The sequence below is a fragment of the Sus scrofa genome, chromosome 1 (assembly GCF_000003025.6).
Source record: "Sus scrofa isolate TJ Tabasco breed Duroc chromosome 1, Sscrofa11.1, whole genome shotgun sequence".
Classification (NCBI taxonomy): Eukaryota; Metazoa; Chordata; class Mammalia; order Artiodactyla; family Suidae; genus Sus; species Sus scrofa.
In genome coordinates, this window is record NC_010443.5 from 73212368 (window position 1) to 73225075 (window position 12708).

Sequence of the window (12708 nt, forward strand, 5' to 3'; positions counted from 1 at the left end):
GGCCATGGGGTCTTTTTACTTCGAGTTGATCTCAGGTTAAGCACAGGCAGGAACTCAAGGGTCAGGCTGAGGGTGGAAATCCTGCAGTAGGCCCTCTGCACCCATCAGCTGTTATTAATTACTGATACGTCCACAAAAAGCTGCAGAGAAAATGGAAGGGACAACAAACTCAATGTGACCTGGATGGAGATCACCTTTGATCACAATGGTTATTTCCATGACAGAAAGTCGGGAAGTCAACTTCCACACATTTTCCTCAACACAGGACTTCAAAACCTCTATTGACAGAAAAAGCCGAGCATTAAATTATGCGTAAAGATTCAAAATCAATTGTTCATTACAGGGCCACCCAGTCAATAATAACATACTTCAGACGTCACTGAGGTATCTCAACAATGTAATATAAAAATGCCATAAAGCAGATGAAGAAAATACGTCAAAATGTTAATTACCTCCAGTTAGGAGGATTATGGATGACTTTTTTCTTTATAGTTTCCTCTACTTTCCACATATGCTAGAGGGAGCATGCAATTCTTTAAAAATGAGAAATTTTCAAAAATGAAAAAATAAGCATCTTCGCAATCTTTACTGCCTAGCCAGGTTATACCCACAAAGAACCACAAGCTAAGAATGTAAAAATCAAATCACTGAAGTACTTAAAATACTGACACTCTAAGAAACAATTTAACAACTGACAAACTAGCCCAGACCTTTCATTTCTGCCTCTGAACGTGTAAAAATCTCCTCAGTATTATACGGGGAGGGGAGATCAGTAAGTCTCAGCTCACAAGCCCAGGTGTGAACAAAAAGGTGAAAAGATCAGCTTTGAACACTAAGGAAATGCCATTTCCTGATGGGTGCATTGTAGGCTTCATCAATGTGTTGTCTGATCCTTCGAGGGTTTTTTAAAATAAGCCACATTTCATGGGAGGAAAAAAAACAAAGCCGGAGACCCAGACCAAGTCTTTTGGATCAGGGATCTAAGCTGCATGCTGAAGCCAGTTCACTTAGAGTCTGCTGGGGAAAAGAATTTAGCTGGAGAGTAGCTTTGCAATTCCCGTGGCTGGGCCTGCCGAGTCTCTGCATTCTGGATGACAGGCAGCCCTGTCTCTGGGTTCTGAGCACCCTGGGAGATGCTCTGACCTGCACCCAGAGCCCTCCTTCCCTAAATCCTCAAACTGGACCAAAGTGGGCAAATCAGGGCCTAGCTCCAGGGTGAAAAGGCAGGATGCAGCAGAGGGGAGGGGAGGTCTGGAGAGCTGAGGAGTGGCTGGGCCACAGAAAAAGGAAGGAGGGCTCTGAGGTCACCGGCTAAAGTGCATGATAAGGAGTCACGCGAGAGTCTGACAGGGGAACTGTCCCTGTTAGGAGCTGGATGCCAGACCACGGCCAGGCGAGCAGGGGGCACCTGGCCTGGCCATCCCTTGGCAAAGCCTTCCACCCGCACAGGATGGTGGGTCTCTTCCCTAAGCGCTCCAAGGGTTTCCAGAGCAAAGTGTCCTCTTGTCCCGGCCACAGGGGCTATGAGTGCTGGGGGAGCCTTTGCAGCAAGTTCTTTCAGGAGAGCCTAGCCCCAGGCTCCTGCGAGAGCAGCTTGAGGCTAATCAGAGGCACTGGCGGAGGACTGCGGCTGCCCAAGTCACACAGGACCAGCAGCAGGCCCAGAAATGGGAAGTACTTGGGCTTCCTGAAACCTTGACGTGCAACTCCCGCCAGCTGACTCAGGATTCTGCCCCACGACATCGGAAACATCCTCGGGACTCAGGGCTCACCCTGTGCTGAGGTTCAGTCCCAGGGCCTGGCCCTGCAGCCTGAGCTCAGGCTTCTCTGGGGCAAATCCTCCGGACCTCCACTCCCATTTCCAGGGTAAAGGGAGCCCCAGAATAGGAACGTGACAGGAGCCTGGGACCCTGGGGATAAAGGCTGTGCAGGGAGGCCACCTACAAAAGGCAGAGCTGGGAGAACAGGCCCAGTCCATTTTATTTTATTTTATTTTTGTCTTTTTGCCATTTCTTGGGCCGCTCCCGCGGCATATGGAGGTTCCCAGGCTAGGGGTCTAATTGGAGCTGTAGCCACCAGCCTAGGCCAGAGCCACAGCGACGTGGGATCTGAGCCATGTCTGCAACCTACACCACAGCTCACAGCAAGGCTTAACTCACTGAGCAAGGACAGGGATCGAACCCGCAACCTCATGGTTCCTAGTCGGATTCGTTAACCATTGCACCACGACGGGAACTCCCCAGTCTATTTAAAGATGTTAATAAAACATAGGCAAAGATTTAAACAGTTTAATTAAGACCTAACTAAACCTTACTTCATCCTGCCAAGTCACATGGTCTGACTTCATGAAACCTCCCCAGCACTGGTCTTACTGATTTTTAAAACTTCAACATAGAACAGGAGGACAGCAGCTACCATTCATGTAGCGCTGGCTCCCAGGTCTCAGTGTTTTACATGTTCGCCTGAGCAACCCTCACACGAGCCCTTACTCTGCAAACAGAGAAGCAGGGGGGCCAGCAGGCTATGCCTCGAGGGGAAGAGGAGGTGCTGCAGAGAGCAGAGGCAAGGAAAGAGGCGGTGGGCTTGGGGTGATGGCTTCGTTCCAGCCTTCTGAGAAGAGTTGGGCCTGAAGGTGGCATGACTGCCAGCTTTGCTTCCTCCTTTCCCTGCTGAGCACACCTTTGTAGGCTGTAGGGTGGGCTCAGAGGCAGGAGAAAGTCATCAGGCTGGTGGGCCTTGGGATCACCAAGGCAGGGACCAGTGCAGCTGACCTGAAAGAAAATGGAATTCCCTACTCAACTTTAGGGGCAGACAGATGTGGGTTCTATCAATCCCTGGGCAAGTGGCTTACCAGCCCAAGCCTTGGTGTTTTCTTCAGGTTAAAGGAGCTGCATGACACTGCCTCACCTCCTAAGGGCTTGGTGAAAACTACAAAGGAAAAAGTGCCTGGCACACAGCACTCAGTAAATGTTCTCTATGATAAAGCCTTCTTTAAAAAAAAAAAAAAAATTTAAGGAGTTCCTGTCGTGGCTCAGTGGTTAATGAATCCAACTAGGAACCATGAGGTTGTGGGTTCGATCCCTGGCCTTGCTCAGTGGGTTAAGGATCTGGCGTTGCTGTGGCTGTGGTATAGACTGGCGGCTATAACTCCGATTCGACATCTAGCCTGGGAACCTCCATATGCTGCGGATGCAGCCCCAGAAAAGACCAAAAAAAAAAAGTCTCCTTTAAAAAAAAAAAAAAAAAAAAAAGGAGTTCCCGTCGTGGCTCAGCGGTTAATGAACCTGACTAGTATCCATGAGGACAAGGGTTCAATCCCTGGCCTCAATCAGTGGGTTAAGGATCCAACTTTGCCATGAGCTGTGCTGGAGGTTGAAAACTTGGCTCGGATCCTGAGTTGCTATGGCTGTGGTTTAGGCCGGCAACTATAGCTCTGATTCAACCCCTAGACTGGGAACCTCCATATGCCGTGGGTGCCGTCCTAAAAAGCCAAAGGAAAAAAAAAGCATGTTGAAAGTGCATCTTAATGGTGAATCTTTTTTAAAACTGTAAAATTAAATAAAATGGTTCAAAACTTTAACATTTCTTTCAAATGAAAGAATAAAGAAACATTCGGCTGGAAGGGGTGAAATCAAAATGCTCTCCCTAAGGACAGGAAGAATGTTCCCATGCCATCCACTCTGCCCGGGCTCAGTCTCTGGGTCTGTAGGAATGGCTGGGAGCCTCGAGGCTCTCAGAACCCGGCCCTCTTGGCAGTGGCATCCTGCCCATGGGACTTGCAGGACATGTTTGCAATTTGTTTTTATTTTTAGACACATCTGCAAATGCAGTTTGAAAAATACCAGTCCTCACAAAACCAGGGCAATTTTCCCCCAAGTTTTTCTAAAGCTGTAATTGTCGCTGCTTTCCTTATTCAGTCAGAGTACAACCTCATCTTTCAGCATGTATCGAAGGACAACTGCACGGCCCTGTCTGCCTGCAATGTGGCACCTCACCCTTTAGACACTGAATTTCCTGAATGTCACTTTATGTGATGTCTTCCTCAGCTAAGGGCTTCTACGTATTAAGCCCTCCCTGGCCTCAGGAAGGATTGGCTACCTGCTTAAACATCAATGATAGGAGGTGCCAGACTCAGCTTTTAATTTTAACCTTGGCATCCAGAAGCTGGGGTCAAGGAGAAAAGGAGGGCCAGCAGATCCCAGCAGTCACCCATGTGACTGAGTGGACATTGGTGACTAATTTTCCTAGGAGGTATAAGCAGAGCTTCCTCTCTACTTCCCACTTTTACAAGTGTGTTGTCTTGTGACCACATGAGCTAATTAAAGTTGGGGCAGAGTTGGGTATGAACCCCTAATGTCCCCAAGCCTCCCTCCTTCAATTTACCAGCTCCATGGTTAAACCAACAGCCCTCTGCAAACCAGAAAAGACCAATATGCGATTTATTCAACTAAGAAATCAATGCCTTTACAGATATGGATGCAACTGTGTTCCATTGGCTAGTGATAACTGAAAATCAGACAAGAGGAGAGGACAGGTGGCTGTTAGTAGAGAACAAAAAACTAAAAGGGCTTGGAGTTCCTGTCATGGCTCAGTGGTTAGCAAATACAACTAGGAACCATGAGGTTGCGGGTTCGATCCCTGGCCTCGCTCAGTGGGTTGGGGATCCAGCATTGCTGTGAGCTGTGGTGTAGTGCTGTGCTGTAGCTGTGGTGTAGTGGCTACAGCTCAGATTAAACCCCTAGCCTGGAACCTCCACATGCCGCAGGTGCGACCCTAAAAAGACAAAAAAAAAAAAAAAAACCACAACTAAAAGGGGCTGATGTTAAATACAGTCAGCCTTCCATATCATGGGTTCCAAATCCCAGGATACAGAGGACTCACTCTAAGGGACATGAGCATCCAAAGGGAATCAATTCCCCAAGAATACTGAGGGATGGCTGTACATACGTTTCAAGTTGAATTACAAATGGAGGAAGGGCACATTAACAGGTGAGCTGCTGAGAAAAACCCAGCTGTAAAACTATACAGTTTGTAAAAAGTCTCATCATTCAGTGAAAAACAAGCCAGGCATTAGCTCTACTCCAAGTGAGATAGCAGCACCTCTCCTGTTTGACACACTGAAGGCCTGATGCCAGCATGGACAGCCCTTAGCTTGGCATGTGCGGGTCATGTGTGGCAGCTCGTTCCAGCAACCACAAGAGCCTGGGTTGAAATAATAATGCTGTAAGAGATACTGGAACGTCAGAAGGGAGAAGAAGAACCATTGTCCAATTTGGAGTGGAAAAGAAACAGCAAGATCAAGGTGATGCTCACAAACCACATATGATATCCCTTCGGGGGTCATATTTTATGTGTGACTTAAATAAAAAAAAAGAAAAATTACCGATTAGCAATGAGATCTTGCTGTGTAGCACTGGGAGCTATGTCTAGTCACTTATGATGGAGAATGATAATGTGAGAAAATAGAATGCATACATGTATGTGTAACTGGGTCACCATGCTGTACAGCAGGAAAAAAAAGTGGGAGTTCCTGTCCTGGCTCAGTGGTTAATGAATCCGACTAGGAACCGTGAGGTTGTGGGTTTGATCCCTGGCCTTGCTCAGTGGGTTAAGGATCCAGCACTGCGTGAGCTGTGGTATAGGTCACAGACGTGGCTTGGATCCTGTTTTGCTGTGGCTGTGGTGTAGGCCAGTGGCTACAGCTCTGATTAGACCCCTAGCCTGGGAACCTCCATATGCCTCGGGAGCAACCCTAGAAAAGGCAAAAAGACAAAAAAAAAAAAAAAAAAAAAAGTATCAGGGAAATAACAATTAAAAAAATAATAATAACCTAAAATAAATAAATAAATAAAGCTTCTCTTTCGGCAAAAAAAAAAAATTACCATACAGTAAAATTTACTCTCTAGGATGGTTTACAATTCTACCACAAATAACACATGTACACATTCCTATAGCCAACATCAAGAGGATAAAGAAAAGTTCCATCATCCCAAAGATTGATTTTACAAATAATTCCCCCAGGAGTTCCCGTCATGGCTCAGTGGTTAATGAACCCAACTAGTAACCATGAAGTTGTGGGTTTGATCCCTGGCCTCACTCAGTGGATTAAGGATCCAGCGTTGCTGTGAGCTGTGGAGGAGCTTGCAGACTCAGCTCGGATCCTGCATTGCTGTGGCTGTGGTGTAGGCCGGCGGCTACAGCTCCAATTCAACCCCTAGCCTGGGAACCTCCGTATGTCATGGGTGCGGCCCTGAAAAAGACAAAAAACAAACAACAAATAATTTCCCCAAACTTGCTTTAGCCAATCATGGGCACAATGAATAACAGAGCAGGAACCATAAGTTGTCATCAAAATTAAGTGCCAGGAAAAAACAACAGCACTACACCCCAACCTCCTATACCCTTCCTAACTCCAAATTATTTCTGCTGGCTGGCTAGCAACCATCATGTGTTTCTACATTATAAAACTTGAGATATATACAGGACACATCCCCTAATTTTTCACCATGGTGTCAATACAATTCATAAAAGCATGTTGTCTCCTGTGGCTTCAGGGGCTTTCTAGATGGCTCTAACAAGTAGCGAGTGGGACATTCCTGCAGATTAAATTTTTACCAACTCAGACTTCTGTCAGGGTTGATTCCAATTTTTCTTCTCCTAATTATTAGACATTCTACTCTTTCACTCATTTAAGGGATGCTTAGGAACCCAGAAGTGACTAAAAGAAAGAAGGTAAAGAAACTATGTCCACGTGGTACTTTTAACAGTGCTACTATTTGTCTACTAGGTCCCAAGTGGTCTCTCTTCTTCCTTATTACTAGTGCTCTGTGTGTAGTGAGAGAAGAGGACATAAATCTATTAAATTACTTCAACAAGGAGATGGCCTCTCTGCTAAAACTCACTTTAGCAGTGTAAGTTTTTAGGTGGCAGATTTTTCTTTGGGGGGAGGGTTGCACCCACAGCATATGGAGATCCCCAGGCTAGGGGTTAAATAGGAGCTGTAGCTGCCGGCCTAGTCACAGCCACAGCAATGCCGGATGGGGGCCTCCTCTCTGACCTACACCACAGCTCATGGCAATGCCTGATCCTTAACCCACTTAGCAAGGCCAGTGATCGAACCTGCATCCTCATGGATGCTAGTCAGATTTGTTTCCACTGAGCCACGAGAAGAACTCCCCATGTGACAGATTTTAAAGACTGGTTTTTCCATGAATTTCATTTCATGCACACTCCAGTTAGCCCACTAATAGGAACAAGATGCACTGGTCCCACTTTCTTCTGGAATCCAAGAAGCTCTCCATACATTTTAGCCAAAATTTATTGAGCACCTCCTAAGTTATCAGACACTGGGTTAGTGGCTGGGGAAGTAAAACTGTGAAGATACAAAATCTGGCACAAATCTCAGTACTGAGGGTGAGGGGAGCTGACAGGGTCCCATATGAAACTGGAAATTAGAAATGCATGGTTAAAAGAAAAAAAAAAAGCAGGAAAACATGGGGGTAGGTGGGAGGGGGCATGGATAAGTAAAACTGTGAAGATACAAAATCTGGCGCAAATCTCAGTACTGAGGGTGAGGGGAGCTGACAGGGTCCCACATGAAACTGGAAATTCGAAATGCATGGTTAATAAGAAAAAAAAAAAAAAAAAAGCAGAAAAACATGGGGGTAGGTGGGAGGGAGCATGGATAACAAAAGGATCTCCTCCTAGGTCCTTCTTTATGCCAAGCCAGCCCCAGCCAGAGAGCTCACTTCCTAGCCTGTTTCCCAGAGCTGCAGCTTTGGGCACTCTTCGCATTGTCCCGTGACACGGGAAACATTTACAAGTTACGTTAAGAGGGTGAAATTGAACTTTTCTGACTTAGAAGTGCTTAGCTCCCGTGCGTACATCCTTTCCAGGTGGGCATGTGCGTGTCAAATTCTTCAGACAGGCCACCTGAGCACTCAAACTCTTGTACCTCTGCAAAAACACATTGGAAAAACTGTCGGCACGCAAGGCGCTACAGCACAACTCAACGGCGTGGCTAGGCAAGCTCTGCGTGGGAACTCACATTTAAGAAAGAGGGAGGGGGCTGGTCACGAGGTGGGTGACGCCTGGACTCTGGTTCCTCGGCTGGCCGGGAAGGCCTCGCGCCAACCGGGCGCACGCCCAAGGCGCCGGGCCCGCCTCCAGCTCCCGGGCAGCGGGAACCGCGAACCGTGCCGTGGACGGCCGGGGAGGGAGCGCTGCGCCCTCTGGCGGCGGGGCCCGTCCCTGGTCGCTCCCGACCGCCACCGCCGCCGCCACGGGCCTGCCTCGCTCCATTTGCTGACTCCGGAGGCTGCGTCCCTCCGAGCGGCGGCTTCTCGGGCCTCGGCTCCCCGCTCGGCATCTCGCTCCAGTCCCCGCCCCCTGCTCCTGCTCTGACACCCCATTCTGCATGCCGAGCCGTGCCCCGCCGTAGCCCGGCCGAGAGCGAGCGCCGAGCCCACCACGGGCTTCGCAAAGCCTTCCGGCAGCCCGGCCGCTCCATCGCGGCGCCCGGCGGGGGTGCGGGGCCGGCGCGAAGCGCGAGTGGGGCGGCGGCGGCGCCGCGGACCGTTCCACTGCGTGTCCCCCCTCCCGCCCCCGCGCGGCGCGCGTGCTCCCCGGAACGCCATGGAGCCGCTGCGTTCCGAGCGGGCACAAAGGGGCGCGCGGCACAATGGGCGCGGCGAGTCCGTGGGCGCAGGGTGCCCGTTCCGGCGGCTCGGCCCTGCGCGGGGGTGGGCGCTCCTCCCGCGGGCGCGCTCCGGGCAGCCCCCCTGCGCGTCCCCTCCCCTTCTCCCGCCCCCACCCCGGCATGGATGTTGCAGCCACACTCTCGTCCGTCTGCTCTGGAGCCGCCGCCGCCACCGCGCGGCCGGCTTGATCCGCCCCGCACTTACCTGGGACACGAGTTCTGTACTTTGCTGAGCCGGCCCGCGCCGAGTTGGGGAGCCACGTGGGGGGTGGGGGGAGCGCGGGGCTGGGGAGTGGGGGCCGCGCGCGGAGGGCCAGGCCGGGGCGGCCCGGGGAGTTGCTGGGGGCGGCGGGCGGGCGCCGTGTATTTTCCCCTCTCTTTGTGTGTGTCCGTGCGCTGCGCTCTCGCGTGACGTGACGGGACTCCGTGTGTCATTTCCGCACAAGGACACAGGAGCCCCCGCTGCAGTGGAACCACAACCCCTCCGCCCCCACCCCCGGCCCGCCCCTCCCCCTCAGCGGGGCACACGCGGGACCGGCGGCGGCGCTCGGGCGTGAACGGCCGCGGCGGGGAGCTGGGGCGCGCACTCCGGGGACCCGGGCAGCCCGGCGCGCTCATCCGGTGCCGCGCCGCTCCACGTGGGCCAGCGCCTGCTGCCCGGGGCGGGGGGCGGCGGCCGTGCACCCACGGTGAGCCCAGCCCGTGCTGGCTAACGTCCCCTGCACACCGTGTGTCCTCCCTCCGCGAGTCATTTCTCTAAGTCGTGTTTTCTCAGACCCGAGGAGTTTGACCTGAAAAGCCTCTTTTTCTACTTTTTTTTTTTTTTTTTACTCTGCGGATCGGCAACTGTGCGGGGCGCCTCCCCTCGTGCCCGCGGCTTTCCCGCATTTTTGCTATCTCGGCTGTGCCCGTGGCCCTCCGGGCAAGAGTTCCCGCGCCGCGGTCTGCACAAAGACATGGGGCGCGGGGACCCGGGTGACCCCTGCGGTCCCGCGGAGCCGGCATGGAGTCTGGCGGGCCGCGGGAGAGCGACCCCGGCGCTGGGAAACACTGGCTCTGGCCACTCCCCCATAAGGGTGGCCGCCCTCTCTTGTAAAAGCCTCAAAAGCTGCCTTCTACTAGTAACCCGAAGTTTTGAGGTTTGAGGCTGCAGAGCTAGAGATTCAGAAGTGCGCGCGCTCAGACCCACATGCCACAGACAAACCCGCGGGATATCTGCGCCGAGTGCTTAAAATAGAAAAACACGAGTCACCAACTCAATAAAGACTGATTCTTTCTACTCCTAAGTCCCGGACTGGAGATTCCAAGTTGATAAATACGAAACCTACCCCTCGGGTATTTTCTCAAGTCTCAGGGGACTTGAAGGGGTGTGGTGTGTGAGGGTCAGGGAAGCCCAGTCCAACAGTTAAGCCACGTTTATATTTAAGGCAAACAATGAGAATGTAAATTTTAAAAAAATATTTTAATTTGCCGGTCGAAGAAAGTATAAAAAGAAAAATGCAAATGATCCCATCTGCTGCTCACAGCTGACTGGCTGGAAGGGAGGACCATGTGGCCCAGCCCTGCGCGGTCAGTGAATTGGTAGAATAGACTTTAAAAGAAGGCATATGCTGGCTGCTTGCTGCCCAGGCGCTGGGAAGGTTTGAATTAATGTATAGTTTTGGATTACGTATCCTCTTCCAGACCACTCCAACTGGGAATTTAGCAGTTAGGCAAGTTCTCCCCCCTCGGGTTTGAAATCTAGAGGCAAGAGGTTAAGACCTTTGAGGAACTGCATGGAACATTCTCGAACAGTATTTAGATAGCCAATTTTGAGAAGTCAGTACTAATTGCTAATGCAAAATTAGCGAGCAGCCGGGAGTACCGAGACCTGCATCCAGGGGGTGCTTTTATAAAAGAATCCATACGTGCTCAGTGTCATTCAAAACAGGATGATGAAAAGAATGGGGCCGAGATAGCAGCCCTTCAAATTCAAAAGACTTGAGTCGCCCTATCTACATTTAAAATAGGGCGGAGGGAGGAAGGGAGGAGGACCGCTTGGGGGCAGAATGGTTAATTTATACATTCCCAGAAGATTGAATGGAGGCACTTCGATTGGAAATTTGACTTTTAACACTGGTACGTTAAATAGCACGTATGGTACAAGTACATCGCTTGACTTAGTTAACAGGTTTAGCAGTTTTAGTTTCACCTTCAAGTTAATATAACAGTTATAATTAGAGTTTAAAAAGTGTAACTTGCATTTCATTAATTCAGTTTTCTAGGATTTCCCATTGGAAAAGTTAGCAAGAGTTAAGAGTAGCATTTAAGCTCACTTTGCATTTTTAAACCACTTTATTTAGTGGTTTAAAAATGTAAAATGACCTTGTTACATCTTTACAAAGGCGAGTAGATGTATTGTGTGTCAAGGGATATATCTTCTGTAAAATCATTCACAATAACAACTCAGGTATTGGAGGAGAAATTAAGTAATAAAACTGTAGAGGTAAAATATTTAGAAATTAACGTTTCTTCATTGTTTGAAACCAAAGCTTTTGTCAAATACAAAAATTGTATTAATAAATAGCATCTAAGGCAAGCAGCGTGTTTAAAATGACATAAACTGACTTTTCAAAACAAAATCTCACAGGAAACTACAACATGACCTTGAGTATTGTTGTAAATTACATATCTTAATTTGCATACTGGATCAATATTGCCACTTAACCAAGTAAGCTGTTCCAAAGAAGTTATTAAAAGATAGAAATGGAAGTTATTGCTATGTAGGAAAGGAAACTACCTACCTTCAAGTGATTTTGTATGTTTATATGCTTTTTTTTTTTAATAAGGAGAAAGGGAAAATAGTACAAAAAGTAAGGAAAAATACATTGGAATTGAATTCCAGTTGTATCCTGGAGCTTTAAAAAATAACGCTTCTAAAAGTGCTACTGGATCAAAGTAATGCCTTATGAAAAAATATGAATAAACAGGGACTAAGATGGGGAGAGGAATGGGGTTTAAAAAACACAATTCTTACCTGATACAATCTTAAGAAGTCAGTAGGAGTGACTGCTGATGATTCAAAAGGATGTGTATAAAGACCTGGGGGCGGGAAGGGAACAGCCTGAGATTTAGAGGTCTGCTTGATTGGAAATTTCTTAATTAGAAATACATTTTTCAAGATTTAAAGTTAGAGCTGTTGCAGTTCATCTAATGAATGAACTTCCAATTTTACCTGAGTAAAAGGCAGCAGGAAGGAAATTGGCTACTTGACAATAATAAAGGATTCACATAAAGCACTAACTGTAAAAAGGCAAAAGGAACATTACACAGCATTTAATGAAGAGTGATATCTTTCATGTCAATGTATATAATTAAGAGTGGCAGATAGATAGGTATTGGGTTTTAGATATCTTTTAACTGTTGCTCTAAAGGTTTTGATCATGGCTAAAATGTATTTATAGCTGCCAAGGCAGTATTTAGTGGGACTACCCCCCCCCAAGTAGTTAGGTCTTAAAACAATGCAACAGATTTCACTGTTACTTGTAGACATTTCCACGTTATTTCTTGCCTGCTGGATGTATAGTTTTGCCAAGCCTTCAACTTCAAACAGAAGTAGCTGGCAGACCCAGATTCCGTGAATACTCAAAACTGAGAAGAGGGAAAAAGAGCAGGGATGGAGGAGCTTATATTAACTTTATTAAATAAGACCTGTTAGATACACCTTGCTAAATAACTTGCAAAACTGTTTGGGAAGTTGGGCTCAGGAACTTAACCCCTTGTGTGCTGGGGGCAGGCGGGGGGGCGGGGGGGAAGACAATCCCAATTTTAGTGGAATCAGGAGTAGGTAAATGACACACCATGACCCAAGGTGGAAAAAAAAAAATGAGGTTTTGAATGAAGAGCTGCTGAGAATTTGTGCTGGGCAGTTTTTCTTATTTGTAGGAGAACTACTGAATAATTTATAGCAGCTTGAGATTTTAAGCACCCAGCACAACCATTAGGATCTGATTTTAGTTGAATATCTGGCT

At 48.5% G+C, this 12708-nt stretch overlaps 1 protein-coding gene across 2 annotated transcripts in view; it reads right to left on the reverse strand.

Moving 5' to 3' along the window:
- BEND3 (BEN domain containing 3) overlaps positions 1-12296 on the reverse strand; it is a 39919-nt gene extending 27623 nt beyond the window's left edge. The window contains exons 1-2 of one of the 2 annotated variants that reach the window (XM_021090618.1): positions 11715-12296; positions 8904-10438 (exon numbers count right to left, since the gene is read on the reverse strand). The gene's annotated coding sequence lies outside the window, so the exon portion shown is untranslated. Of the gene's footprint in view, positions 1-8903 lie in introns of both variants that reach the window. The other variant, XM_021090612.1, reaches the window with a different exon arrangement.